Consider the following 16,628-nt stretch of genomic DNA (forward strand, 5'->3'; position numbering starts at 1 on the left):
TCTGGGTTTAATCCATCATTATTTTGCTCACCAAGCCACCCCAGTTCAGACATGGCCATATGCAAATCAGTCTTGACCCTGTGCCTCATGGGAACAGTCCAGCCCGAACTGCCAAGTCATGTCTTAACTGGACCTGAATCAAGCATGCTAGGAACAGTTTCTGGCTATCAGCCGTCTTCAGCCAGGATAGCATGACTCCAGTGGCCTAGTGAGCACGGGACCCACGTCTGGGCATACCCTTCCCACATAGGGTAAACAGCAAAACACCCAAGGTGATGGACGGAACGTTGCACAATGGCAAAACATTCACCCCTAGTCACTGATCTGGGTTTAATCCATCGTTATTTTGCTCACCAAGCCATCCCAGTTCAGACATGGACATATGCAAATCAGTCTTGACCCTGTGCCTCATGGGAACAGTCCAGCCTGAACTACCAAGCCATGTCTTACCTGGACCGGAATGAAGCATCCTAGGACCGGTTTCTGGCTATCACCCGTCTTCAGCCAGGATAGCTTGACTCCAGTGGCTTAGTGAGCACGGGACCCACGTCTGGGCATACCCTTCCCACATAGGGTGAACAGCAAAACACACAAGGTGATGGACGGAACGTTGCACAATGGCAAAACATTCGCCCCCAGTCACAGATCTGGGTTTAATCCATCGTTATTTTGTTCACCAAGCCACCCCAGTTCAGACATGGCAATATGCAAATCAGTCTTGACCCTCTGCCTCATGGGAACAGTCCAGCCTGAACTGCCAAGCCATATCTTCCCTTGACTGGAATCAAGCATCCTAGGACCGGTTTCTGGCTCTCAGCTGTCTTCAGCCAGGATAGGTTGACTCCAGTGGCTTAGTGAGCAGGGGACCCACGTCTGGGCATACCCTTCCCACATAGGGTGAACAGCAAAACACACAAAGTGATGGATTTAACGTTGCACAAAGGCAAAACATTCACCCCCAGTCACAGATCTGTGTTTAATCAATGTTTATTTTGCTCACCATGCCACCCCAGTTCAGACATGGCCATATGCAAATCAGCCTTGACCCTGATTGATTCCGGTCCAGGGAAGACATGGCTTGGCAGTTTGGGCTGGACTATTCCCATGAGGCACAGGGTCAAGACTGATTTGCATATGGCCATGTCTGAACTGGGGTGGCTTGGTGTGCAAACAAAACAATGGTTTTAGGCCCAGATCTCTGTACTGGGGTGAATGTATGACATTTTTCTGCATTCTGTCCATCAACTGTTGTTTTTGCATTTGTCACCCCGAGTAGGACAGGTATGCTCAGACGTTAGTCCAGTGCTCTCCACGCCACTGGAGTCAAGCTATCCTGGCTGATGACATTGTTCTGCATTCTGTCCATCAACTGTTGTTTTTGCATTTGTCACCAAGAGTGGGACGGGTATGCTCAGACGGGAGTATCATTCTCTCCACACCACTGGAGTCAAACTAACCTGGCTGATGATGGCTGATAGCCATAAACCAGTCCTAGAATGCTTGATTCCGGTCCAGGGAAGACAGGGCTTGGCAGTTCGTGCTGGACTGTTCCAATGAGGTACAGTGTCAAGGCTGATTTGCATATGGCCATGTCTGAACTGGGGTGGCTTGGTGAGCAAAAAAACAATGGATTTAGGCCCAGATCTCTGTACTGGGGGGAATGTATGACATTGTTCTGCATTCTGTCCATCAACTGTTGTTTTTGCATTTGTCACCCCGAGTGGGACGGGTATGCTCAGACGTGAGTCCCGTGCTCTCCACACCACTGGAGTCAAGCTATCCTGGCTGATGATGGCTGATAGCCAGAAACCATTCCTAGGATGCTTGATTCCGGTCCAGGGAAGACATGGCTTGGCAGTTTGGGCTGGACTGTTCCCATGAGGCACAGGGTCAAGGCTGATTTGCATATGGCCATGTCTGAACTGGGGTTGCTTGGTGAGCAAAACAACTATGGATGTAGGCCCAGATCTCTGTACTGGGGTGAATGTATGACATTGTTCTGCATTCTGTCCATTAACTGTTGTTTTTGCATTTGTCACCCCGAGTGGGACGGGTATGCTCAGACGTGAGTTCCGTGCTCTCCACATCACTGGAGTCAAGCTATCCTGGCTGATGACGGCTGATAGCCAGAAATCGGTCCTAGGATGCTTGATTCCGGTCCAGGGAAGACATGGCTTGGCAGTTCGGGCTGGACCTTTCCCATGAGGCATAGGGTCAAGGCTGATTTGCATATGGACATGTCTGAGCTGTGGTGGCTTGGTGAGCAAAAAAATGATGGATTTAGGCCCAGATCTCTGTACTTGGGTGATTGTATGACATTGTTCTGCATTCGGTCCATCAACTGTTGTTTTTGCATTTGTCACCCCGAGTGGAAGGGTATGCTCAGACGTGAGTCCTGTGCTCTCCACGCCACTGGAGTCAAGCTATCGTGGCTGATGACATTGTTCTACATTCTGCCCATCAACTGTTGGTTTTGCATTTGTCACCCCGAGTGGGACGGGTATGCTCAGACATGAGTCTCATGCTCTCCACGCCACTGGAGTCAAGCTAACCTGGCTGATGACGGCTGATAGCCAGAAACCGGTCCTAGGATGCTTGATTCCGGTCCAGGGAAGACAGGGCTTGGAAGTTCGGGCTGGACTGTTCGCATGAAGCACATTGTCAAGGCTGATTTGCATATGGTCATGTCTGAACTGGGGTGGCGTGTTGAGCAAAAAAATAATGGATTTAGGCCCAGATCTCTGTACTGGGGTGAATGTATGACATTGTTCGGCATTCTGTCCATCAACTGTTGTTTTTGCATTTATCACCCCGAGTGGGACGGGTATGCTCAGACGTGAGTTCCGTGCTCTCCACGCCACTGGAGTCAAGCTATCCTGGCTGATGACATTGTTCTGCATTCTGTCCATCAACTGTCTTTTTTGCATTTGTCACCCCGAGTGGGACTGGTATGCTTAGACGTAAGTCCTTTGCTCTCCACGCCACTGGAGTCAAGCTAACCTGGCTGATGACAGCTGATAGCCAGAAACCGGCCCCAGGATGCTTGATTCCGGTCCAGGGAAGACATGGCTTGACAGTTCGGGCTGGACTGTTCCCATGAGGTACAGTGTCAAGGCTGATTTGCATATGGCCATGTCTGAACTGGGGTGGCTTGGTGAGCAAAAATATGATGGATTTAGGCCCAGATCTCTGTACTGGGGTGAATGTATGACATTGATCTGCATTCTGTCCATCAACTGTTGTTTTTGCATTTGTCACCCCGAGTGGGACAGGTATGCTCAGACGTGAGTCCCGTGCTCTCCACGCCACTGGAGTCAAGCTATCCTGGCTGATGATGGCTGATAGTCAGAAACCGGTCCTAGGATGCTTGATTCCGGTCCAGGGAAGACATGGCTTGGCAGTTCTGGCTGGACTGTTCCCATGAGGCACAGGGTCAAGGCTGATTTGCATATGGCCATGTCTGAACTGGGGTGGCTTGGTGAGCAAAAAATGATGGATTTAGGCTCCGATCTCTGTACTGGGGTGAATGTATGACATTGTTCTGCATTCTGTCCATCAAGTGTTGTTTTTGCATTTAGTTTACATTAGAAGCATATTTGTACATCTAGTAGTTGTAGTCATTTTACAAATGTACGTCATGTTTAGAAGAATGTAAACAGAACTTTTAAATTTGGCCAAGCAGAGTTTCAAGGGAATAATTCTAAAAAACATCAACTGGAGCACATATGGCAAATCAGGTGTATTGAAAGATAATTACATATATTTACATTTACTAATCAGATTTTTGTCCTTTTTAAATAAACTTCTCAGTATTCTTAGATTAAGAAACTAAAAGATATACACTAAACAAGACAAGGATGTCTTTATACTTTGGTGTCCTGCAAATCATCTCCGAAGGACAGATTATGGAGCTACACATTTGTATGCCCATGTGCAACTATGAAATGACGGATTTCTTAAACTAGCATAGTGTGGGACCCTTTTTTACTGCCCCTCTTCAGACCAATGGTCTAGAGGAGGTGTCTGGGCAAGTGTTAAGATCAGCTAGGAATGGCAGACGACAAGCTTATGGCATCTTGTGGATATGCTGGAAGTATCTGACGCCAATCCAGTGGTCATTTATGGACAATTTGAGGTCACTTGAGAATAGCTGTGGGTGTAAAAATTCTGAGGGTATCTGAGAGCATTCTAATGGGTTATAAGGTATTCTAAATGTTTTTGGGAATACACAAAGGTTACCTAAGTGCACACCTGGGTTATTTAAATACCAGATGGCAGTGTCTGAGGCAGGCTGATGTATAGCTGGGCCACCTGGTTGAAGGTATATTACGGCATGCCAAGTGTCTCTGATGGCCAAATGCGGATACAAGATGTAAAACAAGTGGGCTACTTTAAGTGAAATTACAGTTTTGGAGGGCTAGCTGCAGGGGACAAAGTGTAAGTTAGGGTTCTCTGAACCTTTTTAAAGGCAGGCTGGGGTAGCAGCTAACCAGATGTAGCTGTCTGAGGGTGATCTGAGGATCTTTGATAGTCTGTTGGGAGTGTATAAAGTCCAGAGGAGGGTGTCTGAGATGGTTGTATGATGTAACCACCATGCAGACAATTACCACGCATGCCTTTAAATTGCTGCCTGTACAATGCGTGTCATTACCAGGCATGCATTTTGTATGATAATTATTACAACATATATGCCTTTACCACACATGCCTTTACCACGATAATATCATCATGAAGGCATGATTGGTAAGGGCCTATAGGTGCTCAATTGACATGTGTGGTAAAGGCATTACCTTTGTTGTTTCTCCCCATGTGACCTGTTCACAGTGCTAAATAAACACTGTGAACGGACTTCCATTTTCTGATGAGACAGAGAGCTCAGAACTAACCCTGGGCATAGTACGAGTAGTTGCGCTACGCGTAGCTATGCGAAGTGCACTTCACACTACGTGAGATATGCGTAGCGCTACGTGAACTGCGTAGTGCGCTGTTCACGATGATTGCACAGTGCCGGATGCTTGTCCGCACTGTGCAATCATTGAAAACGGCATCTCGCACAGTGTGAGCTGTCGTTTTTTGTCGCTCGAGTAGATTTTTACTCGAGCGGCAGCTTTCTCAACGCGGACTGGTAGTTTCTCATCGCGAGCATACGCGAACACTCGCAATGAGAAACCTGACCTACAACAAAAGTCCTGTGCACACGTTGAGGTGGGTGTAAACAAATGTAGTCAAGAGGTGAAGAACAGTTCGAATTAAATGAGACAAGGTAGACACACTCCAATGATTTTAAACTTAGAAATATATTTGAACCTTCCTTTCTGGAAGGATGACGTCAAAGAGATACAACTAGTTAACATGTGTTTCATCAAGCTGGTGCTAAACCTGTGACTCTTCAGGGCTATGTTGAAGTCATAAGGTGTTGTGTCGAAAAGCCAGTGATAATTCCGACCCGGCGGGAATGGGTAACGGGTAAAATACCAGTATCGTGCCTCTTGTAATGCCCAAATCAGGCGGGTGGGTACCTCCATCTTAAAAGCGATTTAATGAACCGGAGCTGGAGAGACGGGTAATGTCCTCCTCGTAGAGTACTCAAACCTGACCTCCCTGCGTTGAGAATCTTGCCGGGAGGTATATTTTCCTCTTTCGTGATCGCCAACTTGATGTTGCTGATCGCAAATGAGGAAAAACTCTCGTTGGGATGTCATTTTGCTCGCTCGCGGTCGCCAACTTAACGTTGAGGACCATGAGCGAGCAAAAAATGCCAACTATGCTACGCTACGTGATTTTGCACTGTGCTACGTGCAGTTTGCGTTGCGCCAAGTAGCACAAACTACGCAAACTTCACGGGCGTAGCGTAGTTGGACGCCCAGGGTTACTCAGAACCTGAGAAAACTTCACCCTGCCGCTGCCCCATGCCCGTTCTTGAACCCTAAGTCTACCAGTTCACGGGAGACCCTGATGGGTCCTGAGAAACATAGGTGAGTTGAATGCTGCGTGGTATGCCTCTACCTGACCTTGACCACTAAATCCGCCCCCTGCCTCAGCCACTGCCCGGCCCTGTACCCAAAGTCTGTCGTTTTTCTTGGCCCTAGGCCACCACCCCTGCTGCAGTCCCCTGCCCCGCCTTGTGTTCTGTAACCCTTCCCCTAGCCCCCTGATCGGCCCTGAACCCTATGTCAGTCTCTTTTCTTGGCTCTAATCCCTAAAACCGCCACCCCTGCCACAGTCCTCCACCTGGCCCTGTGTTCCTTAACCCTTCCGCTGGTCCTACCAGACTTAAAATTGCCCCCACCTCACCCCTTTGCCGGCCATGAACCTTAAGTCTATTCCTTTTCTTGGCCCTAATCCCTAAAGCCACCAATCCTTCCCCAGTCCCCCATCTGGCCCTATGCTTCATAACCCTTCCCATGGCCCCTCACCCATCCCTAAAACCACCCCCGCCTCAGCCCCTTGCCTGGCCCTGAACCCTAAGTCTATGCCTTTTCATTGCCCTGATCCCTGAAGCCGCCACCCCTGCCTTAAGTCCCTGGACCGGCCCTTAGTTACTAACCCATGACCATTACCATCCATTACAATGAACATGCATTTACCACTGCATATTCGCGATAAAAGCTTTGTGGTAATGGACATGCGTGGTAAAGGCATGTTCGTTATAAAATATGTGTGGTAATGGTTATGCGTGGTTTAGACAGGGTAATAATGGCTGTTTCCCTTCCGAGACAGTCTGAAGGTTATCAGGACTTATTAGAGGTGTCCATGGTCCATCCGGGGATGGGGGCTCCCTGGAGATTTCGGGAGGCACGCCAAGAGTCTGTAAAGGCAGGCCAGTGAGGTTTAAATAGCATCTTCTGGTTAACGGAGGCTAATGTGATGGTCTCTGATGATGTGCTGAACATCTCTGAGGACTAAATGGGGGCACTTATTGGCAAGGGTGATGTACCTAAATGAGACAGAGACTATCAAGGACCTCTCTGGGGCTCTCTAACTGTCATCGCAAGCTTTCTAAGTCTGACAAACAGTATGAATGGTGCTGACAAAGCAACTAAGAGTGCCTGAAAGAAGGCCATGAGTCTCTGTTATTGTGTAAGGACCATTTGGATGTTGTTCAAGGAGGGTGCTACCAGGAAGTTCCATTGCCGCTTCTCTTAGATATGTTTGTGATTTTCCAACAGGCTCTCCATTTCCTCTTTGTTTGTTACTATGTCATTTTATTTTCAGTAGAGTAATGTTTCACTGAGGGTACAGGGATTGTACCTGTAAGTTAGTTGTGTAGTTAAGTTTGTTATTTTTACAAATCTGATATTGTACCTCTTGCCTGCTGATTTTCATTATGTGCTTACATGTCATTTCTGTGTTGTCATTTCTATATTTCACATTGATAAAACCCATAAGACCTGCCAACATACTCCATTTAACTTGGACTCTCCCCAAACTTTAGGCTTAGAATGTTGATATGTATTTTATTTCCTCTTCGATCTTCCTCAGCTCCAAAGTAATTTAATGGAGTACTTTTTTATTATATAAATATGCATTTTAGATGTTTGAAAATGACAATGCATGTACAAGAAGTGTAGTAGTGTGGTGAAGATTTCATATGCTTTGCTTTCCTCACAGAATCCGTTGGTCTATTTAAAAAAGCACAGCGACAAAATAACTGATTTTGGGGCACGATCCTACTACAAAGTGTTGTATACATGCTGAATACATGTAAGGGAAGGTGTACAGTCAACCTCTCTTCTGATTTAATATATTTCTGTCCCTTTGTATGCCTGCACCCCAGAAGTCTAAATTCGCAATACACAAGCTTGGGAATAGTAGGATTCAGATCAACATGAGCCATCTTCACATTGTTTAAACATTGCATAATTATTTACAAGGCATTGTTTTGTTCAAATGCTTGTCATCACAAAATGTTTCAGTGAATTTTGCGGTTAATCCTTGGTTGGTTCTATCTTCACTAATCATTCGGAAACACTGGTATATTTGAGTTTTTTTTTGTTTCACATAGTTTATGAGTTTTATAATTATCTGGTTCTTTTATTTACCAGTGTGTTTAAGTTCCTGTTCATGATTTTTTAGGTTGAGCTTTAGCAACAGCGCGCATGCGCTGCTCGCTTTGCGAGGCATGCAGTAGAAGAGTATTAGAGGTAAGCTGCCCTCACTCTCCCCCATATGTTTCATTGGCTTCTGTCTTTGTCCTTCATAAATTGTGTCTTCTGATTGATTATGAAGCTTCTTAATCCCGCCTTATTATGGCAATGTTGTAATTTGTACCCTCCCATGGTTATTGGCCCCTTTACTTCGAGTGTTACACTGTCCCGTATGTGTTAATTAGAGCACTGTTTTTCTCCGACCCTTCCCGCACTCCTGTTGTCCTTTCCTTTTTCCCCCTCCCCCGCCCACACTCCAGTTGTCGGTGTCTTCTCGCTCCCCTCCCACCCTCACTCCCGTTGCCCGTGCCTTCTCGTCCCCTTCTCCCCCTCCTCCTCCTCCTGACCGCACTCCCATTGTCTGTGCCTCCCCCTCCTGTTGTCTGTGATGCAATGCAATAGGTCTTGCGTAATTGCGAGTCCTATTGCATCGCAAATGCTTGTTTTTCACTAGGCACTAAGGCAGTTAGTCATGTTACATGCGTGGACCAGTGTTACTGCATTAACAAAAATAAGGTACTTGAGCTCTCACTGAGCCTGCGCAGATAGGCAGTGTCTCAATAAACTTTGACAGATGTTACGGTCTCCCAAAACGCATGTGCAGATTGTCTGTTTCTGCGTTTCGCCTATCTTAGTTTTCACGCATGCTCTTGAATTTCTGAGCTTTTACTGTCAATGCCCCAGTGCTCGTGAACAATCATGAATATTAAGGAAGAGCTGTTTGAGTCTTCCAGGCTCTTAGGGAAGGAGCTTTGTGTTGCAAAGGCATACAGTAATGAAATGTACGGGCCAGACTCAGGTGAGGTAAGTAGTGCTCTGTGGTGTTGCAAGACTACTTGCTGTCAGTGTTTAGAATACAATATAGACCAGTGTCAGGTTAACTATCATTCGGCAGAATAAACCGCAACCTTGCCTCTGCTGTTTGTAAAATAAAAAAACACATTTCATGCTGTGTCCATTAGATATAACCTGCAGCTCCTTTTAGATGTGAACCATGTCTCTTTTATAAGGAAGAGGGCTAAGCGTGTTGAACTCAACAGGTTGTTTCTTTTGATCTTGCTACCGTTTTCAAGTAATCTGTATGCTGCTCTACTTTGGAGGGGCTCTACTGGTTACAGTTTTTCTTCTCGTGCTCCCTTGGGATAGTAAGATTTTTCATTTGAAAGTTCAGTTATATTTACATATATGAATTATGTCATATCAATGTCTTTAGCTATAATTGGAAGCATTACTTTTTCCTATTTTGTAGTCATTGTAGTTAGTTCAAAGTTGACCTTTGTTGTTAGAGGAAAAAAAATATGTAATTGTAGCGCCTTACCTCCCAAAGTTTAACTTCTCATAAACCCATGTTCCATGTCTTAATGCCAACTCGGAGTACGTAGAGGATTCAGATGATAGTTATAAGTTGTTCATTTAAATTAAAATGTAGCTCTTGTCATCATGCCCTTTTCTGATTAGGTACCCTTTCATATTGCTTTTCAAATGCAGTGGCTTGATTTTGACCAGGATATGCGTTATTAACACAGATTGCTAAAGGCTGTATTGCTGGCTTTTTTTTTTACAATAGAAAACTTTAGTGGGATGATATACATGAAGATGTGTGTCAAGCTATGGTTGTGTACACAAAGGTATTTGTTGGCTGTCTCAACAGTGAGGCCTAAGGACAGATCAAAAATAGGGTCGAACTCAATTTTATCCTCCTCCAAGGCTGGCACATATTGAATGGGAGCAAAAGATACACAATTAATGGACGGAATACAAAACAAATCAAAACATTTTACCCAGTCAAGAGATCTGGGTAAAATCCATCATTCTTTTGCTCACCGTGCCACCCCAGTTTAGACCTGGCCATATGCAAATCAATCTTGACCCTGTGCCTCATTGGAACAGTCCAGCCCACACTGCCAAGCCAGGTCCTCCCAAGACCGGAACCAAGCATCCTAGGACCGGTTTCGGGGTTTCACCCCTCTTCAGCCAGAAAAGCTTCACTCCAGTGGCACAGTGAGCCCAGGACCATGTCTGGGCATACCTGGCGGACTTAGGGAGAGAAAGCAAAAGACACACAATTGATGAACGGAATGCAGAACAAATCAAAACATTCACCCCCAGTAAAGATATCTGGGTTAAATCATGTCCCAGGATGCTTGTTTCTGGTCCAGGGCAGTTCGGTCTAGGCTGTTCCCATGGGGCACAGGGTCAAGACTGATTTGCATATGACTGGGTCCAAACTGGGGTGGCGTACTGAGTGAAAGAACAATGGATTCAACCCAGATCTTTTGACTGGGGGAGAATGCTTGCATTGTCAGCATTCCATCCATCATTTGTTTGCTGTAACACTTTTTGCACTAAGTGGGATGGGTATGCCCAGACGTGGGTCCCTTGCTGACTGTGCAACACAGGATTCAAGCTAGCCTGGCTGAAGAAGGGTGATATACCATGAAACCGGTCCCAGGATGCTTGTTTCTGATCCAGGGAGGACCTGGCCAGGCATTTCGGCCTGGACTGTTCAAATGGGGCACAGGGCCAAGACTGATATGCATATGGCTAGGTCCAAACTGGGTGGGGTAGTGGGCGAAAGAACAATGGATTTAACCGAGATCTTTTGACTGGGAGAGAATGTTTGCATTGTCAGCATTCCGTCCATCATTTGTTTGTTGTGACACATATTGAATGGGTACAGAGCCATGACTTCTCAGCATTGCTACTAAATATAGATTCTGCAACACCAACACTTCTTGTTTGTATTCTTCTGTACAAGAGCAGAACCGTTTTACTTTGAATTAGATAGATACGATAGTTCGCAGCAGAGAGGCTAGCGGATTAGTGGGGCATTAATTTAATTTCTTAGCATCGCTGTAATATTTTAGATAGGGCTAACAACATGGACAAGGCTTAGCAAGGTTTTAGAATTTTAAGTTCGACTGTATGAGCAAGTCCGAGAAAGGTTGCTAAGCATTGATGTGGCTGTACCTGCACTTCACATCACCTCTGCTATGTCTTCAATGCAACAATTACAGCTCTGCCCCCATTCCACGGGGCAGCATCCGAATGCCTAAGCAGAAATGCTATCCTTTGAGTGAGCTATTGCCAACAGCCCTTCGCAGTGCTGCCCTAATTTGAATAGGCCTTTATTGGCACTTTTTAAAAGGAGTACTATTCATAGAATTGGACAGTGATATCATCAGCAGTGCATTGCAGGGGTGTGAGTTATAGTTAGCTAAACTAACTATAAAGGCCGAATTTCACTGGTTTTGTACTACTGAAATGTCCAACTAACTATAACGTCTCTGAAACCTATGGTTTTTTCAGTGAATTTCAAAGTTTTTTATCTGCTAATTTCTAACTATAACGTCCCTGAAACCTATGTTTTTTCAGTGAATTGAAAAGGTTTTTTAAATGCTAATTTCTAACTATGCCTACAGAGTTAGGACATGTGCAGAAAGAGGAAGAAAGGTGCAGAAAGAAGCAAGAGATATGCAAAAAGAACCAACAGAGGAGTATTATTGCTAAGTCATCCTGTGCTCCCAACCTTTTCTGACGGGTACTGGTGGTCACTGACTCTGACTAACCAGGCCTAGAGCCAGTGCTATGCTAAAAGACACTTAGAATACAGTGAAAATACCTATTTACACTAGAGAACACTATGCGTTGGCCTACCCCTGTAATTTGCCTGACCTCCTCTGTAAAGCCCTAGTACATAATAGGGCAGGGGGATTAAAACTACCTTTAAGTCAGAGGTGCAGAAAGATGCTTCTTTAAGTAGTAGTCACGTTTACAGAGTAGTTGAGAAAGGGTGCTGGGCCTCCGACCAGCGCTCATGAATTCCACTGCATAGGACTTACAGAAAGTACCAGGAGGGCCTCTTGACCCAAAAGTCCCTCAGGAGAAAATTGGACTTAATCCCCCATCCCGTAGTCTGCCCGGAGGCGCATTTTCAGAGTGGTGGAGAAAAGGTGGCATGGCCTCCGAAGACATCTTAGAAATCTCACTGGAGATAACAAGAGGGGTAGTTGGTCCCCAAGGACATCCCTGGGGGCCAACTATCCCTCCTATTACCTCCAGTAAGTCCCACCCTGCACTATTGCTAAGTTCTTAAAGCATGCCACGCCCCCTTTGCCCACCGCTGTCGAAATGCGCACCCTGGCGTGCTCTTGGATGGGGATTGAAGTCCCCTTTGCTGCTGGGGGTCCATTAGGGGGCAACTAGCCTACCTCTTACCTCCAGTAAGCCGCACACAGTGGGATGGGTTAGAGGTGGACACAGACCACATCCCCTTTCTCCACCACTCTGCAGAGGCACCTCCTGGCACATTCTTGGTTGGTGGATTAAGTCCCCTTGAATCCTGAGGGTCCCTGGGAGCCAACTAGCCCACCAGGTACCTCCTGTGTGCCCCAGAGAGCTGCATTGCAGAGAGGTGGTCTGAGGCCACGCACCTTTTTACACCACTCTGCAAACACGTCTCATGACGCATTGCTGCTCGGAGTACCTCAAAACACAAGAGGACCTCATCGTACCACCAGCAGTGCGCCAAGAGGCTCGTTAGCAGAGTGGTGTAAAAAGGGGCGTGGCCTCAGACCACCTCTCTGCAATGCAGCTCTCTGGGGCATGCTGGAGATACCTGGTGGGCTAGTTGATCCCCAGGGACTCTCAGTATTCAAAGGGAATTAATTCCCCAACTTACAACGCAACAGGGGACGCGTATGCAGAGTAGCAGGCAGGGGGCCAGGCCTGCTTTTTCTTTTTTTGAAGGGGGGCTGTGTGTTCCCCCTTCTTCTACTATTTTTGGTGCCCCATCCCCCAGTGCCTGAACCCATTTTTTTTAAATGGGAAGGGGGCCACGCAGCTCCCTTCCCGAGGTCAATTTCAGCCCCCGGGACCCCATCCCCCGGGGCATGGCCACAAACACTTTCTTTTTCTTTTTTAATGGAAGGGGATTGCGTGGCCCTCTCATGAGGCTGTCATCTGCCCCGGGGACCCCATTCCCTGGGATGTTGCCTCTTTTTAAATACAAATATTTTTTAAATTGCGGGAGGGGAGCAGTGTGGCACCCTCCTGGGACACTTCTAGCCACAGGGTCCCCATCCCCCATGGCCCAGCCTCTGTGATGGGGACCGTGGGGGAAGCACCAATGCCCCCACGGTCCCAGCCAGCTCCCCGCCTCCTGCGGGAGCTGGCATTGCTTTTGGACAAGGGGAGCTGTTGACATGCAGCTCCCCTTGCCCAAAAGCAATTCTGCTTCCCTTCATGGAAACGAGAGCAGGTTTCCTATGAGTTTGCCCTGCCATAGTAAACAGCAATGTCCCAGGGGTGGGCACCCTGGGACATTGCAGGAGCTGGCCCTGGGGGTGGCGGTCCCCAGGGCCATCAAGGGCTCCAGAAGGGGTGTTGCGCAGCCCCCCTCCCAGCATTTTTAAAGGTGGCAGTACCCGGGGCCAGGGGGCCATAACAGATCCTGAATTTAAATAAACAGTGCCCCGGGAAGGTGGTGGTCCCTGGGGCAGTGTGGGGGGGCAGGAGTCCCCCCGCAATTTTTTAAAATTAAATTATGCCCCGGAGAGTAGGCGGTCCCTGGGGTTCAGGGGGCCCGTGAGGTCCCCTGCACATATTAAAAATGTCCCGGGGAGGTGGCGGTCCGCTGGGCAGCGGGGGAGCTGCATGCCCCCACACACAATGAATGAAGCCCCGGGAAGGTGGTGGTCCCCGGGGCTCTGAGGACCCCCCACTTCCGTGAATTGTGCTCTATTTTAAAGTGCAACACACTAAAGATTACATAGGCTTTCAATAAACTTTATCGATAATGCCAAACAAAACATGGACCAGCCACTTAAAATAACAGCCTTCCCTGGAATAACATAATATGAACTTAATCAAACAAATGTTCGTAGCATGGCATCATAGTAATCATGCCTCAGTGGGCTAAACATCCATTCATGGTGGTGCTTGAAAAAACAGAAATTCTGTAATTCAATGACAGTTATTATGCCCAAGTGGGCTAAGAAGCTAGAATTCTTTGGAATGTCTCCATCTTCAGAAAGTCATATCTAAAATAAATAACATGACAGTGATCACTAAAAATAAACTACATATACAAAACAAAACTTCAGATAAACTAAAAAATACAATTAAAAAAACATAATGGCCCGGAGGTAAATGCCAATTCTTATTTGTTATCTTTATCATTCTCGTTTGGGCCTTGGAAGGTTAGTCATATTCAAGAACATTTAAAATAAATGTGTACAAAAGTACTCAGTTTAAACCAAGTGTACAGACAATTCCTCGTCAGAGTTATGGCCTGACGGAATGAGGGTCCTGTATTCTATAACCCAGGGTGGTGTGGAGTGCAAAAAAAGATGGATTTAGGCCCAGATCCTTGTACTGGGGTGAATGTATGACATTGTTCTACATTCTGTCCATCACCTGTGTTTTTTGCAATTTTCACCCCGAGTGGGCTGGGTATGCTCAGACGTGAGTCCCAGGCTCTCCACACCACTGGAGTCAAGCTATCCAGGCTGATGAAGGCTGATAGCCAGAAACCAGTCCTTGGATGCTTGATTCCGGTCTGGAAAGACATGGCTTGGTAGTTCAGACTGGACTGTTCCCATGAGGCACATGGCCAGAGCTGATTTGCATATAGCCAGTGTCTAACCCAGGGTGGTGTGGAGTGCAAACAAACGATGGATTTAGGCCCAGATCCGTGTACTGGGGTGAATGTATGACATTGTTCCACATTCTATCCATCAACTGTGTTTTTTGCAATTTTCACCTAGTGGGCTGGGTATGCTCAGACGTGAGTCCCAGGCTCTCCACACCACTGGAGTCAAGCTATCCAGGCTGATGAAGGCTGATAGCCAGAAACCAGTCCTTGGATGCTTGATTCCGGTCTGGAAAGACATGGCTTGGTAGTTCAGACTGGACTGTTCCCATGAGGCACATGGCCAGAGCTGATTTGCATATAGCCAGTGTCTAACCCAGGGTGGTGTGGAGTGCAAAAAAACGATGGATTTAGGCCCAGATCCTTGTACTGGGGTGAATGTATGACATTGTTCTACATTCTGTCCATCAACTGTGTTTTTTGCCCTTTAAAATAGAGCACAATTCATGGAATGTGATATGAATTGCAACTTTATTTAAATAAATGTCAAACAATTCTATGTATAATTAATAGAATGTGCTCAGCCTTTCGTATATGCATGAAATAGGTTTATCAATGACGACTATTATGTTAATAAGAAGTTCCGAATCACTGAATCAATATTTTTGCTTTGTAAACATTTATGTTTTCGAGCTTATTTGAAAGTCTGTCTTCACTATTCATGGTGAAAGGGTATCACGTGGGAATTTATAAAAAAAGATGCAAACATTGACTCCGGCACTCGTGAACAAGGGAGTTTATCCTGAAACGCGTTGAGTGTTTTTGCCGGCCATCTGTGCAATAAATCTTGATTGCTGCTAAGAACTTCATCGTGTCCGTGACTGCTGTTTGGTGAGAAGTTAAACAGCCATGTTGTATGATAATTGAGGCTGCCTGCCTCGTCGCGGACCGCTGTCTTGAAGTGGTCAGGAAAAGGCGTTGCTAGCGTTTTTTTCGCTTGCGTTGGTTCGGATATATATATATATATATATATATATATATATATATATATATATATATATTCACTGAAAAAACCATAGGTTATAGACCATATATAGTTAGGAATTCGCATTTACAAAACCTTATTTTACTCACACAAAACCATTGAAATTCCATATATAGTTAGTTGCACTAACTATATATCGCGCACCCGCAATCCACTGCTGATGATGTCACATATTACATCATTCATGACATGGTCAGTGACATCACTGATGACATCACTGATGACATCTCAAATGACATCACTGATGACATCACTGATGACAACATCCAGTGACTGTATGTTTCTGTAAAGTTAAAATATGTCTTACATATTGAAGAATGAGTGGATGTATAAGTGTCTGGATGAAGGATTTAGTAGGTGCATGACTGACTGTATGAGTGAGTGATTAAATGTGTCTCACTGAGTGCATGGGTTAGTGACTAAACTGTCTTAATTTGTGCATCATTATGTCTGTTGTTCTGTAAACTGTTGCATGTGTTGATAAGTAGCTATATGAGTAACTATATGGGTTATTGATTGGTTGCCCAAGTATTTGTATGGAAGACTGAGTGTGTGTGTGGGTGGATGGGAGGTGTATGACTCTGTGCATAGATGTGTGAGTAGTTGATTTACTAGATGTATGGTTTCAAAAGTGCATGTGGAAACAGCTGTATGGGCGGTTGACTGTGTGCATGAGTGTATTGGTGAGTGAATGGATATCTCAGTGCTACATGTCAAAGTAAGTACATATGTAAAACACAGTACATGTGAGAGTTGACATATATAAATAACTGTGCATAAGAGCCAGTGAATGTGTGAGTGGCTGTATGGATCATTGTGAACTTGTATCAGGGATTGTATAAGA

The 16,628-nt window shown here is 45.8% G+C and overlaps 1 protein-coding gene across 1 annotated transcript in view; it reads left to right on the forward strand.

Moving 5' to 3' along the window:
- LOC147665671 (cytochrome P450 2C37-like) overlaps positions 1-16,628 on the forward strand; it is a 368,711-nt gene that overhangs the window by 236,418 nt on the left and 115,665 nt on the right. The gene's annotated exons all lie outside the window — the stretch shown is intronic.

The sequence above is a fragment of the Lissotriton vulgaris genome, unplaced genomic scaffold (genome assembly GCF_964263255.1).
Source record: "Lissotriton vulgaris unplaced genomic scaffold, aLisVul1.2 SCAFFOLD_1485, whole genome shotgun sequence".
In the NCBI taxonomy this organism is placed as follows: Eukaryota; Metazoa; Chordata; class Amphibia; order Caudata; family Salamandridae; genus Lissotriton; species Lissotriton vulgaris.